The sequence below is a fragment of the Oryctolagus cuniculus genome, chromosome 16 (assembly GCF_964237555.1).
Source record: "Oryctolagus cuniculus chromosome 16, mOryCun1.1, whole genome shotgun sequence".
In the NCBI taxonomy this organism is placed as follows: domain Eukaryota; kingdom Metazoa; phylum Chordata; class Mammalia; order Lagomorpha; family Leporidae; genus Oryctolagus; species Oryctolagus cuniculus.
In genome coordinates this window covers 71,537,637-71,556,960 of record NC_091447.1, presented here as the reverse complement: position 1 = coordinate 71,556,960, position 19,324 = coordinate 71,537,637, and positions in this window count along the sequence as shown.

The following is a 19,324-nucleotide window of genomic DNA, read 5'->3' as shown; positions in this document are numbered from 1 at the left end:
CTCCACACATTCGCGTTTTCCAGGCAGAAGGTTTCAGAAACAAGATTAACCATGATATTTGTGTTTGTAAACAGCACTTGAGATGCATTTCCCCAACATTAAGATTGTGCTTTTCTCCAAAATCACTTTCACGGTGATTTTTTTGCTAAATTTCACCCGAAAACCACAACAATTTGTCCAGATACTCCTGCATGAAAACAAAAATATCTGGTGTGTTTTGGCTATCTCAGTCCCAGATCGTGCTACAGCCTCTCTGTTTGTTTGTGTTTTCTGGACATTTTCTATGGAGTTTACAGTTTGGAATGCATTTTAGCATGTAAGTTTTTGTTTTCTACTGGCAAACACTAATTGGTTCCACCTGAAGTCAAATCCTACACACATTCGCGTTTTCCAGGGAGAAGGCTTCAGAAACACCATGAACTTTGATATTTGTGTTTGTAAACCTGACATGGGATGCATTTCCCCAACAGAAAGATGCTGCTTTTCTCCAAAACCACTTTCACGGTGACTTTTTGGTTAAATTTCACCCAAAATCCACAACAATTTGTCCAGATACTCCTGCATGAAAAATAAAATATCTGGTGTGTTGTGGCTATCTCAGTCCCAGATGATGCTACAGCCTCTGTGTTTGTTTGTGTTTTCTGGACATTTTCTATGGACTTTACAGTTTGGAATGCATTTTAGCATGTAAGTTTTTGTTAACTGCCGGCAAACACTAATTGGTTCCACCTGGAGTCAAATCCTACACACATTTGCGTTTTCTAGGCAGAAAGCTTCATATACCCAAGAAAACACGATATTTGTGTTTGTAAACATACATGAGATGCATTTGACGAACAGAAACATTGTGCTTTTCTCCAAAACCACCTTCACGGTGAATTTTGTTAAATTTCATCCAAAAACAACAACAATTTGTCCAGATTCTCCTGCATGAAAACTAAAATAACTGGTGTGCTGTGGCTATCTCAGTCCCAGATGGTGCTACAGCCTCTGTGTTTGTTTGTGTTTTCTGGATATTTTCTACGGACATTACAGTTTTGAATGCATTTTAGCATGTAAGTTTTTGTTTTTTGCAGGCAAACACTTATTGGTTCCACATGGTGTCAAATCCTCCACACATTCGAGTTTTCTAGACAGAAAGCTTCATATACCCGAGAATATATGATATTTGTGTTTGTAAATATGACATGGGATTCATTTGCTAAACAAAAAATTGTGCTTTTCTCCAAAACCACTTTCACGGTGATTTTTTGGTTAAATTTCACCCAAAAACCACAACAATTTGTCCAGATACTCCTGGATGAAAACTAAAATATCTGGTGTGTTGTGGCTATCTGAATCCCAGATCGCGCTACAGCCTCTCTGTTTGTTTGTGTTTTCTGGACATTCTCTACGGAATTTATGGTATTGAATACATTTTAATATGTAAGTTTTCATTTTCTGCTGGCAAACGCTAATTGCTACCACATGGAGTCAAATCCTCCACACATTCGCGTTTTCCAGGCAGAAGGTTTCAGAAACAAGATTAACCATGATATTTGTGTTTGTAAACAGCACTTGAGATGCATTTCCCCAACATTAAGATTGTGCTTTTCTCCAAAATCACTTTCACGGTGATTTTTTTGTTAAATTTCACCCGAAAACCACAACAATTTGTCCAGATACTCCTGCATGAAAACAAAAATATCTGGTGTGTTTTGGCTATCTCAGTCCCAGATCGTGCTACAGCCTCTCTGTTTGTTTGTGTTTTCTGGACATTTTCTATGGAGTTTACAGTTTGGAATGCATTTTAGCATGTAAGTTTTTGTTTTCTACTGGCAAACACTAATTGGTTCCACCTGAAGTCAAATCCTACACACATTCGCGTTTTCCAGGGAGAAGGCTTCAGAAACACCATGAACTTTGATATTTGTGTTTGTAAACCTGACATGGGATGCATTTCCCCAACAGAAAGATGCTGCTTTTCTCCAAAACCACTTTCACGGTGACTTTTTGGTTAAATTTCACCCAAAATCCACAACAATTTGTCCAGATACTCCTGCATGAAAAATAAAATATCTGGTGTGTTGTGGCTATCTCAGTCCCAGATGATGCTACAGCCTCTGTGTTTGTTTGTGTTTTCTGGACATTTTCTATGGACTTTACAGTTTGGAATGCATTTTAGCATGTAAGTTTTTGTTAACTGCCGGCAAACACTAATTGGTTCCACCTGGAGTCAAATCCTACACACATTTGCGTTTTCTAGGCAGAAAGCTTCATATACCCAAGAAAACACGATATTTGTGTTTGTAAACATACATGAGATGCATTTGACGAACAGAAACATTGTGCTTTTCTCCAAAACCACCTTCACGGTGAATTTTGTTAAATTTCATCCAAAAACAACAACAATTTGTCCAGATTCTCCTGCATGAAAACTAAAATAACTGGTGTGCTGTGGCTATCTCAGTCCCAGATGGTGCTACAGCCTCTGTGTTTGTTTGTGTTTTCTGGATATTTTCTACGGACATTACAGTTTTGAATGCATTTTAGCATGTAAGTTTTTGTTTTTTGCAGGCAAACACTTATTGGTTCCACATGGTGTCAAATCCTCCACACATTCGAGTTTTCTAGACAGAAAGCTTCATATACCCGAGAAAATATGATATTTGTGTTTGTAAATATGACATGGGATTCATTTGCTAAACAAAAAATTGTGCTTTTCTCCAAAACCACTTTCACGGTGATTTTTTGGTTAAATTTCACCCAAAATCCACAACAATTTGTCCAGATACTCCTGGATGAAAACTAAAATATCTGGTGTGTTGTGGCTATCTGAATCCCAGATCGCGCTACAGCCTCTCTGTTTGTTTGTGTTTTCTGGACATTCTCTACGGAATTTATGGTATTGAATACATTTTAATATGTAAGTTTTCATTTTCTGCTGGCAAACGCTAATTGCTACCACATGGAGTCAAATCCTCCACACATTCGCGTTTTCCAGGCAGAAGGTTTCAGAAACAAGATTAACCATGATATTTGTGTTTGTAAACAGCACTTGAGATGCATTTCCCCAACATTAAGATTGTGCTTTTCTCCAAAATCACTTTCACGGTGATTTTTTTGTTAAATTTCACCCGAAAACCACAACAATTTGTCCAGATACTCCTGCATGAAAACAAAAATATCTGGTGTGTTTTGGCTATCTCAGTCCCAGATCGTGCTACAGCCTCTCTGTTTGTTTGTGTTTTCTGGACATTTTCTATGGAGTTTACAGTTTGGAATGCATTTTAGCATGTAAGTTTTTGTTTTCTACTGGCAAACACTAATTGGTTCCACCTGAAGTCAAATCCTACACACATTCGCGTTTTCCAGGGAGAAGGCTTCAGAAACACCATGAACTTTGATATTTGTGTTTGTAAACCTGACATGGGATGCATTTCCCCAACAGAAAGATTGTGCTTTTCTCCAAAACCACTTTCACGGTGACTTTTTGGTTAAATTTCACCCAAAATCCACAACAATTTGTCCAGATACTCCTGCATGAAAAATAAAATATCTGGTGTGTTGTGGCTATCTCAATCCCAGATCATGCTACAGCCTCTGAGTTTGTGTTTTCTGGACATTCTCAACGGACTTTAAGGTTATGAATGCATTTTGGCATGTAAGTTTTTGTTTTCTGCCGGCAAACGCTAACTGGTTCCAGCTGGAGTCAAAACCGACACACCTTCAAGTTTTCTAGGCAGAAGGCTTCAGAAACCCAATTAAACATGATATTTGTGTTTCTAAATATGACATGGTATGCATTTGCTCAACAGAAAGATTGTCCTGTTCTCCAAAACCACTTTCATGGCAGTTGTTTTGTTAAATTTCACCCGAAAATCACAACAATTTGTCCAGATACTCCTGCATGAAAACTAAAATATCTGGTGTGTTGTGCCTATCAAATCCCAGATCTTCCTACAGCCTCTGTGTTTGCTTGTGTTTTCTGGACATTTTCTACGGCCTTTACAGTTTGGAATGCATTTTAGCATGTAAGTTTTTGTTTACTGCCGGCAAACACTAATTGGTTCCACCTGGAGTCAAATCCTACACACATTTGCGTTTTCTAGGCAGAAAGCTTCATATACCCAAGAAAACACGATATTTGTGTTTGTAAACGTACATGAGTTGCATTTAACGAACAGAAACATTGTGCTTTTCTCCAAAACCACTTTCACGGTGATTTTTTTGTTAAATTTCATCCAAAAACAACAACTATTTGTCCAGATTCTCCTGAATGAAAACTAAAATAACTGGTGTGTTGTGGCTATCTCAGTCCCAGATGGTGCTACAGCCTCTGTGTTTGTTTGTGTTTCTGGACATTTTCTACGGACATTAGAGTTTTGAATGCATTTTAGCATGTAAGTTTTTGTTTTTTGCAGGCAAACGATAATTGGTTCCACATGGGGTCAAATCCTCCACACATTCGAGTTTTCTAGAAAGAAAGCTTCATATACCCGAGAAAATATGATATTTGTGTTTGTAAATATGACATGGGATTCATTTGCTAAACAAAAAGATTGTGCTTTTCTCCAAAACCACTTTCACGGTGATTTTTTAGTTAAATTTCACCCGAAAGCCACAACAATATGTCCAGATACTCCTGGGTGAAAACAAAAATATCTGGTGTGTTGTGGGTATCTCAATCCCAGATTTTGCTATAGCCTCTGTGTTTATTTGTGTTTTCTGGACATTCCCTACGTACTTTACAGTTTTGAATGCATTTTAGCATGACACTTTTGCTTTTATGCCGGCAAACGCTAATTGGTTCCACCTGGAGTCGAATCCTACACACATTCGCTTTTTCCAGGCAGAAGGCTACATAGACCTGAAAAAACATGATATTTGTGTTTGTAAACATGACATGGGATGCATTTGATAAACAGGAAGATGGTACTTTTCTCCAAAACCACTTTCACGGTGATTTTTTTGGTTAAATTTCACCCGGAATCCACAACAATTTGTCCATATACTCCTGGATGAAAACAAAAGTATTGGTGTATTGTGGCTATCTCAATCCCAGATCGTGCTACAGCCTCTGTGTTTGTATGTGTTTTCTGGACATTCTCTATGGAATTTACGGTATTGAATACATTTTAGCATGTAAGTTTTCATTTTCTGCTGGCAAACGCTAATTGCTACCACATGGAGTCAAATCTTCCACACATTCGATTTTTCTAGACATAAAGATTCATATACCCGGAAAAACATGATATTTGTGTTTTAAACATGACATGGGATGCATTTCCCCAACAGAAACATTGTGCTTTTGTCCAAAGCAACTTTCACAGTGATTTTTTGGTTAAATTTCACCGGAAACCACAACAATGTGTTCAGATAGTCCTGCATAAAAACAAAAATATCTGGTGAATTGTGGCTATCTCAGTCCCAGATCGTGCTACAGCCTCTCTGTTTGTTTGTGTTTTCTGGACATTTTCTACGGAGTTTACAGTTTGGAATGCATTTTAGCATGTAAGTTTTTGTTTTCTACTGGCAAACGCTAATTGGTTCCACCTGAAGTCAAATCCTACACACATTCGCGTTTTCCCGGGAGAAGGCTTCAGAAACACCATGAACTTTGATATTTCTGTTTGTAAACATGACATGGGATGCATTTCCCCAACAGAAAGATGCTGCTTTTCTCCAAAACCACTTTCACGGTGACTTTTTGGTTAAATTTCACCCAAAATCCACAACAATTTGTCCAGATACTCCTGCATGAAAAATAAAATATCTGGTGTGTTGTGGCTATCTCAGTCCCAGATGATGCTACAGCCTCTGTGTTTGTTTGTGTTTTCTGGACATTTTCTATGGACTTTACAGTTTGGAATGCATTTTAGCATGTAAGTTTTTGTTAACTGCCGGCAAACACTAATTGGTTCCACCTGGAGTCAAATCCTACACACATTTGCGTTTTCTAGGCAGAAAGCTTCATATACCCAAGAAAACACGATATTTGTGTTTGTAAACATACATGAGATGCATTTGACGAACAGAAACATTGTGCTTTTCTCCAAAACCACCTTCACGGTGAATTTTGTTAAATTTCATCCAAAAACAACAACAATTTGTCCAGATTCTCCTGCATGAAAACTAAAATAACTGGTGTGCTGTGGCTATCTCAGTCCCAGATGGTGCTACAGCCTCTGTGTTTGTTTGTGTTTTCTGGATATTTTCTACGGACATTACAGTTTTGAATGCATTTTAGCATGTAAGTTTTTGTTTTTTGCAGGCAAACACTTATTGGTTCCACATGGTGTCAAATCCTCCACACATTCGAGTTTTCTAGACAGAAAGCTTCATATACCCGAGAATATATGATATTTGTGTTTGTAAATATGACATGGGATTCATTTGCTAAACAAAAAATTGTGCTTTTCTCCAAAACCACTTTCACGGTGATTTTTTGGTTAAATTTCACCCAAAAACCACAACAATTTGTCCAGATACTCCTGGATGAAAACTAAAATATCTGGTGTGTTGTGGCTATCTGAATCCCAGATCGCGCTACAGCCTCTCTGTTTGTTTGTGTTTTCTGGACATTCTCTACGGAATTTATGGTATTGAATACATTTTAACATGTAAGTTTTCATTTTCTGCTGGCAAACGCTAATTGATACCACATGGAGTCAAATCCTCCACACATTCACGTTTTCCAGGCAGAAGGTTTCAGAAACAAGATTAACCATGATATTTGTGTTTGTAAACAGCACTTGAGATGCATTTCCCCAACATTAAGATTGTGCTTTTCTCCAAAATCACTTTCACGGTGATTTTTTTGTTAAATTTCACCAGAAAACCACAACAATTTGTCCAGATACTCCTGCATGAAAACAAAAATATCTGGTGTGTTTTGGCTATCTCAGTCCCAGATCGTGCTACAGCCTCTCTGTTTGTTTGTGTTTTCTGGACATTTTCTATGGAGTTTACAGTTTGGAATGCATTTTAGCATGTAAGTTTTTGTTTTCTACTGGCAAACACTAATTGGTTCCACCTGAAGTCAAATCCTACACACATTCGCGTTTTCCAGGGAGAAGGCTTCAGAAACACCATGAACTTTGATATTTGTGTTTGTAAACCTGACATGGGATGCATTTCCCCAACAGAAAGATGCTGCTTTTCTCCAAAACCACTTTCACGGTGACTTTTTGGTTAAATTTCACCCAAAATCCACAACAATTTGTCCAGATACTCCTGCATGAAAAATAAAATATCTGGTGTGTTGTGGCTATCTCAGTCCCAGATCATGCTACAGCCTCTGAGTTTGTGTTTTCTGGACATTCTCAACGGACTTTAAGGTTATGAATGCATTTTGGCATGTAAGTTTTTGTTTTCTGCCGGCAAACGCTAACTGGTTCCAGCTGGAGTCAAAACCGACACACCTTCAAGTTTTCTAGGCAGAAGGCTTCAGAAACCCAATTAAACATGATATTTGTGTTTCTAAATATGACATGGTATGCATTTGCTCAACAGAAAGATTGTCCTGTTCTCCAAAACCACTTTCATGGCAGTTGTTTTGTTAAATTTCACCCGAAAATCACAACAATTTGTCCAGATACTCCTGCATGAAAACTAAAATATCTGGTGTGTTGTGCCTATCAAATCCCAGATCTTCCTACAGCCTCTGTGTTTGCTTGTGTTTTCTGGACATTTTCTACGGCCTTTACAGTTTGGAATGCATTTTAGCATGTAAGTTTTTGTTTACTGCCGGCAAACACTAATTGGTTCCACCTGGAGTCAAATCCTACACACATTTGCGTTTTCTAGGCAGAAAGCTTCATATACCCAAGAAAACACGATATTTGTGTTTGTAAACGTACATGAGTTGCATTTAACGAACAGAAACATTGTGCTTTTCTCCAAAACCACTTTCACGGTGATTTTTTTGTTAAATTTCATCCAAAAACAACAACTATTTGTCCAGATTCTCCTGCATGAAAACTAAAATAACTGGTGTGTTGTGGCTATCTCAGTCCCAGATGGTGCTACAGCCTCTGTGTTTGTTTGTGTTTCTGGACATTTTCTACGGACATTAGAGTTTTGAATGCATTTTAGCATGTAAGTTTTTGTTTTTTGCAGGCAAACGATAATTGGTTCCACATGGGGTCAAATCCTCCACACATTCGAGTTTTCTAGACAGAAAGCTTCATATACCCGAGAAAATATGATATTTGTGTTTGTAAATATGACATGGGATTCATTTGCTAAACAAAAAGATTGTGCTTTTCTCCAAAACCACTTTCACGGTGATTTTTTAGTTAAATTTCACCCGAAAGCCACAACAATATGTCCAGATACTCCTGGGTGAAAACAAAAATATCTGGTGTGTTGTGGGTATCTCAATCCCAGATTTTGCTATAGCCTCTGTGTTTATTTGTGTTTTCTGGACATTCCCTACGTACTTTACAGTTTTGAATGCATTTTAGCATGACACTTTTGCTTTTATGCCGGCAAACGCTAATTGGTTCCACCTGGAGTCGAATCCTACACACATTCGCTTTTTCCAGGCAGAAGGCTACATAGACCTGAAAAAACATGATATTTGTGTTAGTAAACATGACATGGGATGCATTTGATAAACAGGAAGATGGTACTTTTCTCCAAAACCACTTTCACGGTGATTTTTTTGGTTAAATTTCACCCGGAATCCACAACAATTTGTCCATATACTCCTGGATGAAAACAAAAGTATTGGTGTATTGTGGCTATCTCAATCCCAGATCGTGCTACAGCCTCTGTGTTTGTATGTGTTTTCTGGACATTCTCTATGGAATTTACGGTATTGAATACATTTTAGCATGTAAGTTTTCATTTTCTGCTGGCAAACGCTAATTGCTACCACATGGGGTCAAATCTTCCACACATTCGATTTTTCTAGACATAAAGATTCATATACCCGGAAAAACATGATATTTGTGTTTTAGACATGACATGCGATGCATTTCCCCAACAGAAACATTGTGCTTTTGTCCAAAGCAACTTTCACAGTGATTTTTTGGTTAAATTTCACCGGAAACCACAACAATGTGTTCAGATAGTCCTGCATAAAAACAAAAATATCTGGTGAATTGTGGATATCTCAATCCCAGATCGCGCTACAGCCTCTATGTTTGTATGTGTTTTCTGGACATTCTCTATGGACTTTACGGTATTGAATGCATTTTAGCATGTAAGATTTTTTTTCTACTGACAAATGCTAATTGGTTCCACCTGAAGTCAAATCCTACACACATTCGCGTTTTCCAGGGAGAAGGCTTCAGAAACACCATGAACTTTGATATTTGTGTTTGTAAACCTGACATGGGATGCATTTCCCCAACAGAAAGATGCTGCTTTTCTCCAAAACCACTTTCACGGTGACTTTTTGGTTAAATTTCACCCAAAATCCACAACAATTTGTCCAGATACTCCTGCATGAAAAAAAAATATCTGGTGTGTTGTGGCTATATCAGTCCCAGATGATGCTACAGCCTCTGTGTTTGTTTGTGTTTTCTGGACATTTTCTACGGACTTTACAGTTTGGAATGCATTTTAGCATGTAAGTTTTTATTAACTGCCGGCAAACACTAATTGGTTCCACCTGGAGTCAAATCCTACACACATTTGCGTTTTCTAGGCAGAAAGCTTCATATACCCAAGAAAACACGATATTTGTGTTTGTAAACATAAATGAGATGCATTTGACGAACAGAAACATTGTGCTTTTTTCCAAAACCACCTTCACGGTGAATTTTGTTAAATTTCATCCAAAAACAACAACAATTTGTCCAGATTCTCCTGCATGAAAACTAAAATAACTGGTGTGTTGTGGCTATCTCAGTCCCAGATGGTGCTACAGCCTCTGTGTTTGTTTGTGATTTCTGGATATTTTCTACGGACATTACACTTTTGAATGCATTTTAGCATATAAGTTTTTGTTTTTTGCAGGCAAACACTAATTGGTTCCACATGGGGTCAAATCCTCCACACATTCGAGTTTTCTAGACAGAAAGCTTCATATACCCGAGAAAATATGATATTTGTGTTTGTAAATATGACATGGGATTCATTTGCTAAACAAAAAATTGTGCTTTTCTCCAAAACCACTTTCACGGTGATTTTTTGTTAAATTTCACCCGAAAACCACAACAATTTGTCCAGATACTCCTGGATGAAAACTAAAATATCTGGTGTGTTGTGGCTATCTGAATCCCAGATCGCGCTACAGCCTCTCTGTTTGTTTGTGTTTTCTGGACATTCTCTATGGAATTTACGGTATTGAATACATTTTAGCATGGAAGTTTTCATTTTCTGCTGGCAAACGCTAATTGCTACCACATGGAGTCAAATCCTACACACATTCGCTTTTTGCAGGCAGAAGGCTATATATACCTGAAAAAACATGATATTTGTGTTTGTAAACATGACATTGGAGGCTTTTGCTATACAGGAAGATGGTGCTTTTCTCCAAAACCACTTTCAAGGTGATTTTTTTTGGTTAAATTTCACCCGAAATCCACAACAATTTGTCCATATACTCCTGGATGAAAAGAAAAGTATTGGTGTATTGTGGCTATCTCAATCCCAGATCGAGCTACAGCCTCTGTGTTTGTATGTGCTTTCTGGACATTCTCTATGGACTTTACGGTATTCAATGCATTTTAGCATGTAAGTTTTTGTTGTCTGCTGGCAAACGCTAATTGCTACCACATGGAGTCAAATCTTCCACACATTCGAGTTTTCTAGACAGAAAGGTCCATACACCGAGAAAACATGATATTTGTGTTTGTACGCATGACATTGGATGCATTTGATGAACAGAAAGATTGCGCTTTTCTCAAAAACCAGTTTCAGGGAGAATTTTGGTTAAATTTCACCCGAAAACCACAATTTGTCCAGATACTCCTGCATGAAAACAAAAATATCTGATGTGTTGTGCCTTTCTCAATCCCAGATCTTGCACAGACTCTGTGTATGTTTGTGTTTTCCTGACATTTTCTACGGACTTTACAGTTTGGAATGCATTTTAGCATGTAAGTTTTTGTTTTCTGCCAGCAAAAGCTAATTGGTTCCACATGGTGTCAAATCCTCCACACATTCGCGTTTTCCAGGCAGAAGGCTTCAGAAACAAGATTAACCATGATATTTGTGTTTGTAAACATGACTTGGGATGCATTTCCCCAACATTAAGACTGTGCTTTACTCCAAAACCACTTTCACGGTGATTTTTTAGTTAAATTTCACCAGAAAACCACAACAATTTGTCCAGATACACCTGCATGAAAACAAAAATATCTGATGTGTTGTGCCTATCTCAATCCCAGATCTTGCGCAGCCTCTGTGTATGTTTGTGTTTTCCTGACATTTCCTGCGGACTTTACAGTTTGGAATGCATTTTAGCATGTAAGTTTTTGTTTTCTGACGGCAAAAGCTAATTGGTTACACCTGGTGTCAAATCCTCCACACATTCGCGTTTTCCAGGCAGAAGGCTTCAGAAACAAGATTAACCATGATATTTGTGTTTGTAAACATGACTTGGGATGCATTTCCCCAACATTAAGATTGTGCTTTTCTCCAAAACCACTTTCACGGTGTTTTTTGTTTAAATTTCACCAGAAAACCACAACAATTTGTCCAGATACTCCTGCATGAAAACAAAAATATCTGGTGTGTTGTGGCTATCTCAGTCCCAGATCGTGCTACAGCCTCTCTGTTTGTTTGTGTTTTCTGGACATTTTCTATGGAGTTTACAGTTTGGAATGCATTTTAGCATGTAAGTTTTTGTTTTCTACTGGCAAACGCTAATTGGTTCCACCTGAAGTCAAATCCTACACACATTCGCGTTTTCCAGGGAGAAGGCTTCAGAAACACCATGAACTTTGATATTTGTGTTTGTAAACCTGACATGGGATGCATTTCCCCAACAGAAAGATTGTGCTTTTCTCCAAAACCACTTTCACGGTGACTTTTTGGTTAAATTTCACCCAAAATCCACAACAATTTGTCCAGATACTCCTGCATGAAAAATAAAATATCTGGTGTGTTGTGGCTATCTCAATCCCAGATCATGCTATAGCCTCTGAGTTTGTGTTTTCTGGACATTCTCAACGGACTTTAACGTTATGAATGCATTTTGGCATGTACGTTTTTGTTTTCTGCCGGCAAACGCTAACTGGTTCCAGCTGGAGTCAAAACCGACACACCTTCAAGTTTTCTAGGCAGAAGGCTTCAGAAACCCCATTAAACATGATATTTGTGTTTCTAAATATGACATTGTATGCATTTGCTGAACAGAAAGATTGTCCTTTTCTCCAAAACCACTTTCATGGCAGTTGTTTTGTTAAATTTCACCCGAAAATCACAACAATTTTTCCAGATACTCCTGCATGAAAACTAAAATATCTGGTGTGTTGTGCCTATCAATTCCCAGATCTTCCTACAGCCTCTGTGTTTGCTTGTGTTTTCTGGACATTTTCTACGGACTTTAGAGTTTTGAATGCATTTTAGCATGTAAGTTTTTATTTACTGCCAGCAAACACTAATTGGTTCCACCTGGAGTCAAATCCTACACAAATTTGCGTTTTCTAGGCAGAAAGCTTCATATACCCAAGAAAACACGATATTTGTGTTTGTAAACATGACAAGGATGCATTTGCTAAACAGGAAGATGGTGCTTTTCTCCAAAACTACTTTCACGGTGATTTTTTAGTTAAATTTCATCCAAAAAAAAGCAACCATTTGTCCAGATTCTCCTGCATGAAAACTAAAATAACTGGTGTGTTGTGGCTATCTCAGTCCCAGATCGTGCTACAGCCTCTCTGTTTGTTTGTGTTTTCTGGACATTTTCTATGGAGTTTGCAGTTTGGAATGCATTTTAGCATGTAAGTTTTTGTTTTCTACTGGCAAACGCTAATTGGTTCCACCTGAAGTCAAATCCTACACACAATCGCGTTTTCCAGGGAGAAGGCTTCAGAAACACCATGAACTTTGATATTTGTGTTTGTAAACATGACATGGGATGCATTTACCCAACAGAAAGATTGTGCTTTTCTCCAAAACCACTTTCACGGTGACTTTTTGGTTAAATTTCACCCAAAATCCACACCAATTTGTCCAGATACTCCTGCATGAAAAAAAAATATCTGGTGTGTTGTGGCTATCTCAATCCCAGGTCATGCTACAGCCTCTGAGTTTGTGTTTTCTGGACATTCTCAACGGACTTTAAGGTTATGAATGCATTTTGGCATGTACGTTTTTGTTTTCTGCCGGCAAACGCTAACTGGTTCCAGCTGGAGTCAAAACCGACACACCTTCAAGTTTTCTAGGCAGAAGGCTTCAGAAACCCCATTAAACATGATATTTGTGTTTCTAAATATGACATTGTATGCATTTGCTGAACAGAAAGATTGTCCTTTTCTCCAAAACCACTTTCATGGCAGTTGTTTTGTTAAATTTCACCCGAAAATCACAACAATTTTTCCAGATACTCCTGCATGAAAACTAAAATATCTGGTGTGTTGTGCCTATCAATTCCCAGATCTTCCTACAGCCTCTGTGTTTGCTTGTGTTTTCTGGACATTTTCTACGGACTTTAGAGTTTTGAATGCATTTTAGCATGTAAGTTTTTGTTTACTGCCGGCAAACAGTAATTGGTTCCACCTGGAGTCAAATCCTACACACATTTGTGTTTTCTAGGCAGAAAGCTTCATATACCCAAGAAAACACGATATTTGTGTTTGTAAACATGACAAGGATGCATTTGCTAAACAGGAAGATGGTGCTTTTCTCCAAAACTACTTTCACGGTGATTTTTTAGTTAAATTTCATCCAAAAAAAAAGCAACCATTTGTCCAGATTCTCCTGCATGAAAACTAAAATAACTGGTGTGTTGTGGCTATCTCAGTCCCAGATCGTGCTACATCCTCTGTGTTTGTTTTTGTTTTCTGGACATTTTCTACGGAGTTTACAGTTTTGAATGCATTTTAGCATGTAAGTTTTTGTTTCCTACTGGCAAATGCTAATTGGTTCCACCTGAAGTCAAATCCTACACACATTTGCGTTTTCCAGGGAGAAGGCTTCAGAAACACCATGAACTTTGATATTTGTGTTTGTAAACATGACATGGGATGCATTTCCCCAACAGAAAGATTGTGCTTTTCTCCAAAACCACTTTCACGGTGACTTTTTGGTTACATTTCACCCAAAATCCACAACAATTTGTCCAGATACTCCTGCATGAAAAAAAAATATCTGGTATGTTGTGGCTTCTCAATCCCAGAACATGCTACAGCCTCTGAGTTTGTGTTTTCTGGACATTCTCAACGGACTTTAAGGTTATGAATGCATTTTAGCATGTAAGTTTTCGTTTTCTGCTGGAAAACGCTAATTGCTACCACATGGAGTCAAATCCTACACACATTCGCGTTTTCCAGGCAGAAGGCTACATATACCTGAAAAAAACATGATATTTGTGTTTGTAAACATGACATGGGATGCATTTGCTAAACACGAAGATGGTGCTTTTCTCCAAAACCACTTTCACAGTGATTTTTTTGGTTAAATTTCACTAAAAATCCACAACAATTTGTCCATATACTGCTGGATGAAAACAAAAGTATTGGTGTATTGTGGCTCTCTCAATCCCAGATCGAGCTACAGCCTCTGTGTTTGTATGTGCTTTCTGGACATTCTCTATGGACTTTACGGTATTGAATGCATTTTAGCATGTAAGTTTTTGTTGTCTGCTGGCAAACGCTAATTGCTACCACATGGAGTCAAATCTTCCACACATTCGAGTTTTCTAGACAGAAAGGTCCATACACCAAGAAAACATGATATTTGTGTTTGTACGCATGACATTTGATGCATTTGATGAACAGAAAGATTGTGCTTTTCTCAAAAACCAGTTTCAGGGAGATTTTTTGGTTAAATTTCACCCGAAAACCACAACAATTTGTCCAGATACTCCTGCATGAAAACAAAAATATCTGATGTGTTGTGCCTATCTCAATCCCAGATCTTGCACAGCCTCTGTGTATGTTTGTGTTTCCTGACATTTCCTGCAGACTTTACAGTTTGGAATGCATTTTAGCATGTAAGTTTTTGTTTTCTGCTGGCAAAAGCTAATTGGTTCCACATGGTGTCAATTCCTCCACACATTCATGTTTTCCAGGCAGAAGGCTTCAGAAAAAAGATTAACCATGATATTTGTGTTTGTAAACATGACTTGGGATGCATTTCCCCAACATTAAGATTGTGCTTTTCTCCAAAACCACTTTCACGGTGTTTTTTGTTTAAATTTCACCAGAAAACCACAACAATTTGTCCAGATACTCCTGCATGAAAACAAAAATATCTGGTGTGTTGTGGCTATCTCAGTCCCAGATCGTGCTACAGCCTCTCTGTTTGTTTGTGTTTTCTGGACATTTTCTACGGAATTTACAGTTTGGAATGCATTTTAGCATGTAAGTTTTTGTTTTCTACTGGCAAACGCTAATTGGTTCCACCTGAAGTCAAATCCTACACACATTCGCGTTTTCCCGGGAGAAGGCTTCAGAAACACCATGAACTTTGATATTTCTGTTTGTAAACATGACACGGGATGCATTTCCCCAACAGAAAGATTGTGCTTTTCTCCAAAACCACTTTCACGGTGACTTTTTGGTTAAATTTCACCCAAAATCCACAACAATTTGTCCAGATACTCCTGCATGAAAAACAAAATATCTGGTGTGTTGTGGCTATCTCAATCCCAGATCATGCTATAGCCTCTGAGTTTGTGTTTTCTGGACATTCTCAATGGACTTTAATTTTATGTATGCATTTTGGCATGTACGTTTTTGTGTTCTGCCGGCAAACGCTAACTGGTTCCAGCTGGAGTCAAAACCGACACGCCTTCAAGTTTTCTAGGCAGAAGGCTTCAGAAACCCCATTAAACATGATATTTGTGTTTCTAAATATGACATTGTATGCATTTGCTGAACAGAAAGATTGTCCTTTTCTCCAAAACCACTTTCATGGCAGTTGTTTTGTTAAATTTCACCCGAAAATCACAACAATTTTTCCAGATACTCCTGCATGAAAACTAAAATATCTGGTGTGTTGTGCCTATCAATTCCCAGATCTTCCTACAGCCTCTGTGTTTGCTTGTGTTTTCTGGACATTTTCTACGGACTTTAGAGTTTTGAATGCATTTTAGCATGTAAGTTTTTGTTTACTGCCGGCAAACACTAATTGGTTCCACCTTGAGTCAAATCCTACACACATTTGTGTTTTCTAGGCAGAAAGCTTCATATACCCAAGAAAACACGATATTTGTGTTTGTAAACATGACAAGGATGCATTTGCTAAACAGGAAGATGGTGCTTTTCTCCAAAACTACTTTCACGGTGATTTTTTAGTTAAATTTCATCCAAAAAAAAGCAACCATTTGTCCAGATTCTCCTGCATGAAAACTAAAATAACTGGTGTGTTGTGGCTATCTCAGTCCCAGATCGTGCTACATCCTCTGTGTTTGTTTTTGTTTTCTGGACATTTTCTACGGAGTTTACAGTTTTGAATGCATTTTAGCATGTAAGTTTTTGTTTCCTACTGGCAAATGCTAATTGGTTCCACCTGAAGTCAAATCCTACACACATTTGCGTTTTCCAGGGAGAAGGCTTCAGAAACACCATGAACTTTGATATTTGTGTTTGTAAACATGACATGGGATGCATTTCCCCAACAGAAAGATTGTGCTTTTCTCCAAAACTACTTTCACGGTGACTTTTTGGTTACATTTCACCCAAAATCCACAACAATTTGTCCAGATACTCCTGCATGAAAAAAAAATATCTGGTATGTTGTGGCTTCTCAATCCCAGAACATGCTACAGCCTCTGAGTTTGTGTTTTCTGGACATTCTCAACGGACTTTAAGGTTATGAATGCATTTTAGCATGTAAGTTTTCGTTTTCTGCTGGAAAACGCTAATTGCTACCACATGGAGTCAAATCCTACACACATTCGCGTTTTCCAGGCAGAAGGCTACATATACCTGAAAAAAACATGATATTTGTGTTTGTAAACATGACATGGGATGCATTTGCTAAACACGAAGATGGTGCTTTTCTCCAAAACCACTTTCACAGTGATTTTTTTGGTTAAATTTCACTAAAAATCCACAACAATTTGTCCATATACTGCTGGATGAAAACAAAAGTATTGGTGTATTGTGGCTCTCTCAATCCCAGATCGAGCTACAGCCTCTGTGTTTGTATGTGCTTTCTGGACATTCTCTATGGACTTTACGGTATTGAATGCATTTTAGCATGTAAGTTTTTGTTGTCTGCTGGCAAACGCTAATTGCTACCACATGGAGTCAAATCTTCCACACATTCGAGTTTTCTAGACAGAAAGGTCCATACACCAAGAAAACATGATATTTGTGTTTGTACGCATGACATTTGATGCATTTGATGAACAGAAAGATTGTGCTTTTCTCAAAAACCAGTTTCAGGGAGATTTTTTGGTTAAATTTCACCCGAAAACCACAACAATTTGTCCAGATACTCCTGCATGAAAACAAAAATATCTGATGTGTTGTGCCTATCTCAATCCCAGATCTTGCACAGCCTCTGTGTATGTTTGTGTTTCCTGACATTTCCTGCAGACTTTACAGTTTGGAATGCATTTTAGCATGTAAGTTTTTGTTTTCTGCCGGCAAAAGCTAATTGGTTCCACATGGTGTCAATTCCTCCACACATTCGTGTTTTCCAGGCAGAAGGCTTCAGAAAAAAGATTAACCATGATATTTGTGTTTGTAAACATGACTTGGGATGCATTTCCCCAACATTAAGATTGTGCTTTTCTCCAAAACCACTTTCACGGTGTTTTTTGTTTAAATTTCACCAGAAAACCACAACAATTTGTCCAGATACTCCTGCATGAAAACAAAAATATCTGGTGTGTTGTGGCTATCTCAGTCCCAGATCGTGCTACAGCCTCTCTGTTTGTTTGTGTTTTCTGGACATTTTCTACGGAATTTACAGTTTGGAATGCATTTTAGCATGTAAGTTTTTGTTTTCTACTGGCAAACGCTAATTGGTTCCACCTGAAGTCAAATCCTACACACATTCGCGTTTTCCCGGGAGAAGGCTTCAGAAACACCATGAACTTTGATATTTCTGTTTGTAAACATGACACGGGATGCATTTCCCCAACAGAAAGATTGTGCTTTTCTCCAAAACCACTTTCACGGTGACTTTTTGGTTAAATTTCACCCAAAATCCACAACAATTTGTCCAGATACTCCTGCATGAAAAACAAAATATCTGGTGTGTTGTGGCTATCTCAATCCCAGATCATGCTATAGCCTCTGAGTTTGTGTTTTCTGGACATTCTCAATGGACTTTAATTTTATGTATGCATTTTGGCATGTACGTTTTTGTGTTCTGCCGGCAAACGCTAACTGGTTCCAGCTGGAGTCAAAACCGACACGCCTTCAAGTTTTCTAGGCAGAAGGCTTCAGAAACCCCATTAAACATGATATTATTGTTTCTAAATATGACATGGTATGCATTTGCTGAACAGAAAGATTGTCCTTTTCTCCAAAACCACTTTCATGGTGATTTTTTGGTTAAATTTCACCCGAAAACCAGAACAGTTTGTACAGATACTCCTGGATGAAAACAAAAATATCTGGTGTGTTGTGGGTATCTCAATCCCAGATTTTGCTATAGCCTCTGTGTTTGTTTTTGGTTTTTTTGGAAATTCTCTACGTACTTTACAGTTTGGAATGCATTTTAGCATGACACTTTTGCTTTTATGGCGGCAAACGCTAATTGGTCCCACCTGGACTCAAATCCTATACACATTCACGTTTTCCTGGCAGAAGGCTTCAGAAACAAGATTAACCATGATATTTGTGTTTGTAAACATGACATGGGATGCATTTCCCCAACAGAAAGATGGTGCTTTTCTCCAAAACCCCTTTCACGGTGACTTTTTGGTTAAATTTCACCCAAAATCCACAACAATTTGTCCAGATACTCCTGCATGAAAACTAAAATATCTGGTATGTTGTGGGTATCTCAATCCCAGATTTTGCTATAGCCTCTGTGTTTGTTTGTGTTTTCTGGACATTTTCTATGGAGTTTACAGTTTTGAATGCATTTTAGCATGTAAGATTTTGTTTCCTACTGGCAAACGCTAATTGGTTCCACCTGAAGTCAAATCCTACACACATTCACATTTTCCAGGGAGAAGGCTTCAGAAACACCATGAACTTTGATATTTGTGTTTGTAAACATGACATGGGATGCATTTCCCCAACAGAAAGATTGTACT